This window comes from Pelobates fuscus, chromosome 7 (assembly GCF_036172605.1).
Source record: "Pelobates fuscus isolate aPelFus1 chromosome 7, aPelFus1.pri, whole genome shotgun sequence".
Classification (NCBI taxonomy): Eukaryota; Metazoa; Chordata; class Amphibia; order Anura; family Pelobatidae; genus Pelobates; species Pelobates fuscus.
In genome coordinates, this window is record NC_086323.1 from 101,061,592 (window position 1) to 101,071,049 (window position 9,458).

At 42.0% G+C, this 9,458-nt stretch overlaps 1 protein-coding gene across 1 annotated transcript in view; it reads right to left on the minus strand.

Moving 5' to 3' along the window:
- Positions 1 to 5,564, minus strand: part of SLC41A3 (solute carrier family 41 member 3) — a 65,138-nt gene extending 59,574 nt beyond the window's left edge. The window contains exon 1 of the mRNA XM_063426273.1: positions 5,198 to 5,564. The gene's annotated coding sequence lies outside the window, so the exon portion shown is untranslated. The remainder of the gene's footprint in view (positions 1 to 5,197) is intronic.
- Positions 5,565 to 9,458: the final 3,894 nt, after the last annotated feature.

Below are 9,458 nucleotides of genomic sequence, written 5' to 3' on the forward strand. Positions count from 1 at the left end.
CCTTAACCCTGCAGTGGTAATTATTGCAGTTTTTATAAACTGCAACAATTACTGATACCGGAGAAACTGACGGAAGCGAAGCACAGAGAGATGGACACAGGTTTCTTCAGGAAGGAAGAGATTCTTTATTGGATCACCGATCGGGACTCAGAGGGACTAACGTCACCAAAATACAGCAAGTTCTGAGCCCCGGACAATAGTGCAGGCTCCTTATATAGGCACATAACTCCTCCCATATTAAGCTCCACCCGCACATTCTCTTAACCAATCAATACAAATAAGAATTAACTTCCTGTTTGACCGCATGGCTTGTCCAGCACAATGGAGGAGGGGGAATACTACATCCTGTATTCTTGCACATGCTCCGTACACTACTGATCGTATCTTGCCTCGTGCAACCAACTGATCGATACGTCAGCATATGCACGTACACATGCCACGTGGTAATCTCGGCCTACTAAATTTATTTTTACCGAGATTCCACCACATTACCTCTGAACGTTAACTCCTCCTCGAGTGGCTGTCTACCAGACTAGAGGGACGTCCGGATTTGAAACTGACTTTTGGTCCGTTACCTGATGCTGGACGTTCTCATGCTCTGCATGAGGACCTCGAGCGTCAGATTTTCCCCCTCGGAAAGCACTGACCACGCCGTCTGGATACCAGACTCGGTGACAAGCGCGTAAGAGGCCTGGAACGCTGGGCCCTCCTACCGCCCTCGGGCACATCCTCCACCGTCTCCGACCTTGCAGCTGGCGCCGGGCGGGCCTCAACACCGGCAATCACCTCCTCCAACGATCCGACTCCATGGGACTCCAGGTACGCCTATAACAAGGCTATCACCGCGTCTATGGACACCGCCATTTTCCCGATACCAGCTAAGTAGTTAATGGAGGATTTGCAATCGAGTGAAAGTAGCGAATTAAGATGTAATTATTGTATGTTTTTTTTTTTTCATACAGTCCCTGGGGAAGCTAGAACCACTACACCTTTACCCGGGAACTGGTGAGTACCCTCCCCTTTTTCCCCTTCTTAATGTGCCCAGGGTGCCACAATGTATCCTCTTAGGGACCATCCCCTTAACCCTGCCAGCAGTCATGTCCTCCCTTCCTTATATTTCCAGGGAGGTACTTTCCTATGAGGAAGTCCTAATGTGAGCATAGCCATAGCCATTGCCGCACAAGCGCATTAGGTCTCCCCCGCCGGCGGACATCGGTGGGGGAGGAGCGTGGGTGCAGCTGAGTCGGTGCTGGACCAAGGTAAGTGACTGAAGGGGTTATTAACCCCTGTAGCGCTGCGAGAGGGAGCCTTGACGGAGAGGAAAGCTATAGTGCCAGGAAAACAAGTTTGTTAAGATTGGAAAACGCAACTGAGTCTCAGTGAGAGAGGTGATCATCTCTCTATATCATTATCCTTGTTTTATGCACCCATTGTAAAGCACTGCGGAATTAGATGGCGCTATATAAATAATAACATAACATAATAATGCACCTACTGCATCCCCTAGAATGGGGGTAAGGCCACTCAAAGAAGGTGTGTGTAAGCTTGGCATGGATGTATGCCAAGTTGCCTGACAGTCTCTATAGACAGTCCTACTCAGGGCAAACCACACACAGAGCCCTGGGTGCACAGCGTTAAAGGGACACTATAGAACAGCTACAGCTTAATGTATTTCTTCTGGTGAGTAGAACCATTCCCTTCAGGCTTTTTGCTGTAAACACTGTCTTTTCAGAAAAAATGCAGTGTTTACATTACAGCCTAGTGATAACTCCACTGGCTACTCCTTAGATGGCTGCTAGAGGTGCTTCCTGGGGCAGTGCTGCACAGTGTGTAGAACTGCCATTCAGTGTATCCACCCTCTGCACACAGACACTGAACCTTCCTCATAGGTTTCATCTCTTTGAGGAGATGCTGATTGGCCAGGGCTGTGTTCGAATTGTGCTGGCTCTGCCCCTGATCTGCCTCCTTGACAGTCTTAGCCAATCCTATGGGGAAGCATTGTGATTGGCTCAGACCACCACTTCTGATGATGTCAGCAGACAGAGGCAGTTCAGAGGCAGACAGAGGCAGAGCCAGGAGCTGCAGACTTGAATACAAGTAAATTTTACTATATTTAGGGAGGCAAGAGGGTACCAGGGGGGCTAGATGGTGGTTTTGACATAATAGGATCATTAATACATGTTTGTGCTCCTGCAGTCCCTGGTGGTCCTAGTGGAGAAGCCCTAGTGGACCGGCGGGAGTGAACTCAAGCCTGTAGCTCCTGAGGCTAGAGTTCACTCTCGAAAGATCAGGAGCGTTGCCATGGTAACTGCGGCAACGATCAGACCTCGTGAGAGGAAACCCGTCGGAGCTGCAGGCTGAGATCCTGGGTCCTCTCTTCCTCACCTGCCGGCTGCCCAGCAAAGTGCCAGCGGGTCGGTGAGGGAAATCTCTGATCTCCCCTCCAGTCTGTGAAGGCACACAGCAGGGCTGGTGCTTGGATAATTCCAGTCCTGCTAGGGAGAGCCGGGGGGAGGGGGGAGAAGAGATCGCTGTACTATTTTCTTGGTGGAGCTATTGCCCGGATCCCCCCTTTCTGGATCCGTAACTGGATCCTCTATAGATATCAATGTTGTGCTATCATGCATGAGTGAGAGTACCTCGTGGACGTCGGCTCTTGGTAGATGAAGCACAATGTATGCAGGGGAGAGCAGCACATTGCTTTATGCTTGACTGCATTGCTGAAAAGGTTAATTGTACTGCCTGGTCTTGTACAGTATAGCATTTTAACCTGACAAAATACTTTTTTTTTTTTTTTTTTTTTTTTAAAGGGAAACTCCAGTGCCAGGAAAACAATCTGTTTTCCTGGCACTGCAGGTCCCCTCTCCCTCCCACCTCCCATCCCAAGTAGCTGAAGGGGTGAAAACCCCTTCAGGTCACTTACCTGAGACCCCGCCGATGTCCCTTGGCGGTGGTTTCGGGTCGGCGTTGCTCCTCCCTGTAATCACGTCAGCCAGTGGGCGAGACTGATCCCGCCCGCCAGCTGAGGAAACCTAATGCGCATGCGCGGCAATGCCGCGCACACGCATTAGGTCTCCCCATAGGAAACCATTGCAAAAGTTTTTAAATGCTTTCCTATGGACAGCCACTAGAAGTGGAGTTAACCCTGCAATGTAATTATTGCAGTTTATAAAAAACTGCAATAATTACACTTGCAGGGTTAAGAGTAGTGGGAGTTGGCACCCAGACCACTCCAATGAGCAGAAGTGGTCTGGGTGTCTGGAGTGTCCCTTTAACCTACATTGCCATTTAGTAAATATCAAAGGGTTAATCTGCCAAGTCAGCTTCCTATCTGCTATCAGGGATCCTGGATTGCTTCAGCCCCAGTTGATGAAGCTTGACTGGGGTCACTGAGGCTTTATTCCACCCTGGACTAGGCTACAGCTCTCTCTGTTTTTATATTTTCTAGTACTGCCTTTACAATGGCATTTGCAACTCTTAGGCCTAGCTCTTTTATAACTAGACAAGAAATCAAGTCCAAAGACTTTGCTACTGGGATCCCTGAGCAAACCACACAAAATACACAGTTCCTGAAAAACTTACACACAATGCTTTAATTTTCACTCAGGACTAGTCCCTATACACATTACATTTAACTTATGGTGACACATGGAATCTAATACATATATCCAAACCCTATGGGGAAAGATACAAGATCTCATAATAACATACGGTAACTTATTTATAACGGGGAGGAGAAGATAATGACAAACAATAAATATGTCTCCTGCCTGCAGAAACCATAATATGCAAATCTACCTTGAATATGCAAATTTAAAAAACTCCTTGCTATTCAGGTAGTTTCAAGATCTTCACAACCAACAGGTTGCACTGCACAGGCTCCATAGCCAAATCAACCCAGTTGTAGAGGCCATCAGCAGGGCAGAATAACACATAAGATATTTAACAAATAATACACACCCTGCATCCATAATGCAGTAATCATGACATCTTAAGCCTTCAGTGATGGTGACGACTGTCATATGGACAAACGAAAGTACTAAGGACAACACTGCAAATTTACACCAGTTAGTAAATCTTTCTATCAACACCAAAAAAAAGATTCAAGCCAATTGTTTAATTTCACCTCTACTTTGTGTGATTACTCTATGCTGACTGCCAAGTGCAAATAATCAAGCCAATAACAATGATTTACAGGGAGCCACGAAGGAGACACCAAGTTGCAGTATAAAGAGGTGTGGTTTATATGTTTTATTTTTCACACCGCACAAATACATATTTGTTAAATATAGAGGATAAGTCAAATGAATGTTAGAAATCCTGAAACCAGTTTTCACTTTCTGTCTTCTGGTTTGCTTGTGTGGATTTTTTTGGGTTGGGTTTTATAATTCCATTGAACAGTGCTGCACTGCAGAATATGTTGGCACTATATAAACAATATATGTTGTGCCAGGATGAGTCATGCATATGACGCGTGGTGGTAAGACACATGGGTTTTTAAACTCAGTTCCTGCCCAGCTCAGCAAACTTGTTTCCATTAATTTAAAGTCACACTGTCATCTTGAGCGTTTCATAACGTACTTCTTATTACACACTGCTCTGACATTTTAACTTTTCATGCATATGTGCAGTCAATTATCCACAATATTCATGTGCAAAGAGGCCATAAGGCAAGAAGGACAAAGGGTACTTTTAACAAGAACAATGTAACAAGCTCAACACACACATTACTTTCTTTCTTTTTTTTTCTGGTTCTGCAGAGGAACAAATTACATATTCTATAAAAAATAAAAAAGCAGCATGTTGAAATAAGAATAAAGAAACTCTACTCAAAGCAAACCAACATCTGTTTCACTGTTCCTTATTCTACATATTTTGGCAGGATCTGTAATTAATATTGTAATACAGCTGGCTGGAATTAATTTATATTGCACATCGTTGTAGATAAGCCGAGTAATAGGTGATACCATTATTATTAACTTCTCCAGCCATGAAAAGATATGATTTAGCTCTTTCTACCCGTATCCCTCTTCCCGTCTTATATTTACGAACATACAAAATATAAAGTAACCTGCCTTTGCAAATGTGAAAAAAGATTTAGTGAGCAGCCGTTGAACCTTCAAATAAAACTACTGAAAAAAATCAGCATTGCACCTGAATTTCATGTTGAAGAGAAGTGATATTTTGGGAACATTACCTGTATGCTTTGGTGATAATTAGTGCTTGAAGTTGATACAATCCAGAGGAACTAATTCGTTCGTACTTCTTGAACAATGTACCGTGTTGGGAGAAAGTTGGTGAGACTAACAGTGACAGTAATGAGCCTGTACAGCTGTCACTGTGCTGGGGCCGCATTCTAAACCTCATGTCTAAAATGACAGGGTTCAATTTCTGACCGTTCAGCATTATCCTCATTTCAGGGGTTAAATGTCATTGAGTAGTGAGTGCGACTTAGAGAGGTTCACAATCTATACATCTTTCGGAAAGACATCTGCTTCAAATATACAACCTCTCATACATAGAAGGGCCATATCTCACCATGTACTGCAACGGTTAATTAAAACTTTGGTAGGATTAGATTCACAGTCTCCCTGTCTTTTATTGACATCTCAGAAAAATAGCATATTGTACCATAGCTAACCTCATTGTATGATGAAACATTCTTCCGTTCCTTATCGATAATGGAAACATAAATCACTTTAATCCAGTGATATTCAAATAGTGTGCTGTGGTACATTGGTATGCCTCAAGCCACCTCAAAGAGTACCACAAACAAATTGACTTCAGAGCTGTTATAGGTTGAATGCAGTCTTCGGATTCCCGTCCGGTCACTAAAGGAACACTCCAGACAGCTGATGCTCTCTCTAAGCCAATCAGTAAATGCACATTTATAAAAAAACGGCTTGAGAACGGTATGCACGTGATTTTCTGAGAATGGGTTTGGACTAGGACAATAGAGAACGGAGCTATAGAGCTGACTTTTGGGTTAAAATTTTCGTGAATAGTTTAACCTCTAATTGTAAGTGCCAGTTACCACCATTTTGATGAAGTTGTTATGGTGCCCTGACTGTTCCTCTTAAACTTATTAATCAATTTGACTAAAAATATACATATCTCTCTAGTGAGGCATCAAGTAAATGTGACATTTAGAGCCTACTGAAAAAAAGGGGGGCGGGTCCAGATGGAATTTGTTAATTGTACGATAATGTGAGTTAACTAAACTCAAACAAGCTCAAAATTGAACCCTCTCCAAAATGATAGATAGCAACTATGAATTGAGTTAGTCCCATGTCACAGTTGATTACCTCAGAAGCACAGTCCACAGCAGAGAATGGAGCTTTTTCACTTTTTTTTAAAAAACATTTTTTTTTTGTACATTGTAGTTCTATTATGTAACATATATTAGTCTATTAGGTAAAACATATACAATGCAAAATATATGTAATTTACTGAAAACCTAATCTTAATATAGTGCGGTTGATCATGAATCTGTATCAACCACAATTTTTCTTGGTCAGGAAGAAGGCACTCTTTCCTTCTGAGATGTATTAGTCAAGCTGTGACCATAACCTAAGCAAATACACATTGCTATCAATTTCAATGGTTTATTTAAAGGCACACTCCAGACCTCTAAAGTTCTTTAACTTGCTGAAGTGCTTTATGTGTGAAGATTGCTTTCTATTTTTTGCATTTTATAAAAAAAATAATCAAAAAGCATAAATAGAAATTGTCACTTTTATAAATTAACCTTGTTACACCCCACCACCACCACCCACCCCAGCTGTCAATCAGATGACCGGTCCTCTTACTTCCTGGTTTGGTTAGCTCAGTGGAAATAAACTAAAGAGGCAGAAATTGCTCAGAGCACCTGCCTTGCAAAGATTCTCATTGAGCTGCATTGGGTAGTCTGTGATTGGACACAGCCACAGAAAGTCTGGGCTGAGAAAGTAGGGGCTACCAAAGGCGACAGACAATAGATTTACAGCTTTTGAAAGTTGTTTTTAGATATACCCTAATGAAAAATCATAATTAAATGCATGCATGCTTTCGTGCAGTGGTTTTGGTGTGCGGAGTGTCCTTTTAACTCTGAATGTGGTGGCGATTTACCTTTAGAATGTTAAAAATGATTAAATCTTTTTAAAATGAAGGCCATTCCAATCATGGCCTCTTTGCACTAACAACTCTATACAGCATGAGCACCAAATAATCACATGACAGTACCATGTCAGAATGGACTGTCATGGTCCGTAAATGTTTTTTTGTTTTAATAGAATAGGGAATCAGAATCAAACTTTATATCCATTAACCCCTTCCCGCCGTTACGACGTGCCATGCCGTCACGCATTAAATGGGCTTTAAAGCCGTTGCGACGGCATGGTACGCCGTAACGGCTTGCAGCCCCAGGAGATAGCAATTACTTACCTCCGCCGCGATCCTCTTCTGGGGGGCTGCCTGACAGCCCAGGCAGCCCCCTTCCGGCAAATGAGGCCCCCGGGGGCCATGTGATCGCTCTCAAAGAGCGATCACATGGCCCCCTATAGCTGGCTATGGATCTGCCAGCAGGGGGACTGTTTGAAATATCAGACAGTCCCCCTTCTGGCAGGAAGAGTAAAAAAAATAAATTAAACATGTTTAAAAATAAATTAAATATATTTTTATATATATACATATTATATATATGTAACGTCCTACAAAGTGTATTTTAATATTAATATAAGTATATATATTAATATTAAAATACACTTAGAATGACGTTACAAATGAGATTAAAGATAGCTACCACCAACTAATAGAAAAAGGAAAGTCTAGAAATATACTCAATAAAAAGGAAAACGAGTTTTTGAATATCTCACACCCTAAAGTGCCTGTATTTTACTTCCTCACGAAAATACACAAAGATGCCACCAATCCCCCAGGCAGACCAATAATATCGGGAATTGGATCAATCTCTAGCAGACTATCACTATACATAGATAAACACCTCCAACGGATAGTACGAGAATGCCCGAGTTATCTCAAAGACACGATCAGCATATTACAGATACTTGAAAACACAATATGGGAGGACAACTTTTATTTGGTTACATCAGATATAACCTCACTATACACGATCATTCCACACGATAGAGGATGCTTGGCAACCAGGACATTTCTAGAACAATCCCGCAGCTTTCACCCAGACCAGGTAGACTTTATAGTTGAGGGGATCACATGGATCCTCAACAATAACTACTTTTGGTATGGTAACAACTTTTATCTCCAAACATGTGGGACTGCGATGGGCACGAGGTTCGCTCCCAGTTATGCGAACCTTTTTATGTCCCATTGGGAACAAGAGTTCATTTATGGGGACACTAGATGGGAGTCGAGCCTCGTGACCTATCGCAGGTACATAGATGATCTGTTCTTTATATGGAGGGGAGACGAAAAGTCTCTACAAATCTTCCTCACACACCTTAACTCTAACGAGTGGGGAATAAAACTAACCTCCAACTACAGCAAATCATGTGTAAATTTTTTAGACCTTAACATCTATGTAGAGAACCAAACAATTAAGACTAAGACTTTCTTCAAGACCGTAGACGTTAACAGCTATATAAAGGACACCAGCTGCCACTATTCTCCGTGGCTAGTCAATGCCCCCAGAGCTCAGTTACTTAGAATAAGACGCAACTGCACGGAGGACACAATATTCCATGAACAGGCACAGATCATCTTAGATAATTTCAAAGAAAAGGGATATCAAGAAGATTTGCTGAATACAGCTTATGACAAAATTAAAGTAGAAGAGAGATCCTCCCTAATCAGATATAAGGAGAAAAAGGAAGCTAAAAACGAACCAGTGTTTGTCTGTGATTTCAATTGCAAAAGCAAACAATTTAAGAGAATCCTGAACAAACACTGGCCCATCTTAAAAAACGATGATACACTAAATTCTATCCTCCCCGAGAAACCCACTATAGTATATAGAGGAGTACCTAGTTTAAATCGCACTTTAGTGCATAATCATATAAGAACCAAGGAGCATGATCACTTTTTAAATAAATCAAAAGGTTTTTTCGGATGTGGCACTTGCGGTGCATGCAAGAACACACAAAATACAAAAAGACACATCCAGACTTTTAATCACCCCAAAAACCCTAAACAAAGTTTTAAAATAAAAGAACTAATTACATGCTACTCAAAAAAAGTCATATATGTCATTATATGCCCGTGCGGCCTATTTTATGTGGGACGTACGATTCGCAATCTTAACGTACGGATACAAGAGCATATTAGAAATATTAAAAATGGATTTGCAAAACACAGTTTATCAGCACACTTCCTGGAAAAACATGATAAAAACCCAAATAACATGAAATTTATGGGTATACATAAACTGGTACCAAATTGGAGAGGGGAGGACCTTAAACGTTTGGGGCAATTAGAAATGAGGTGGATTTTTAATCTGAACACAC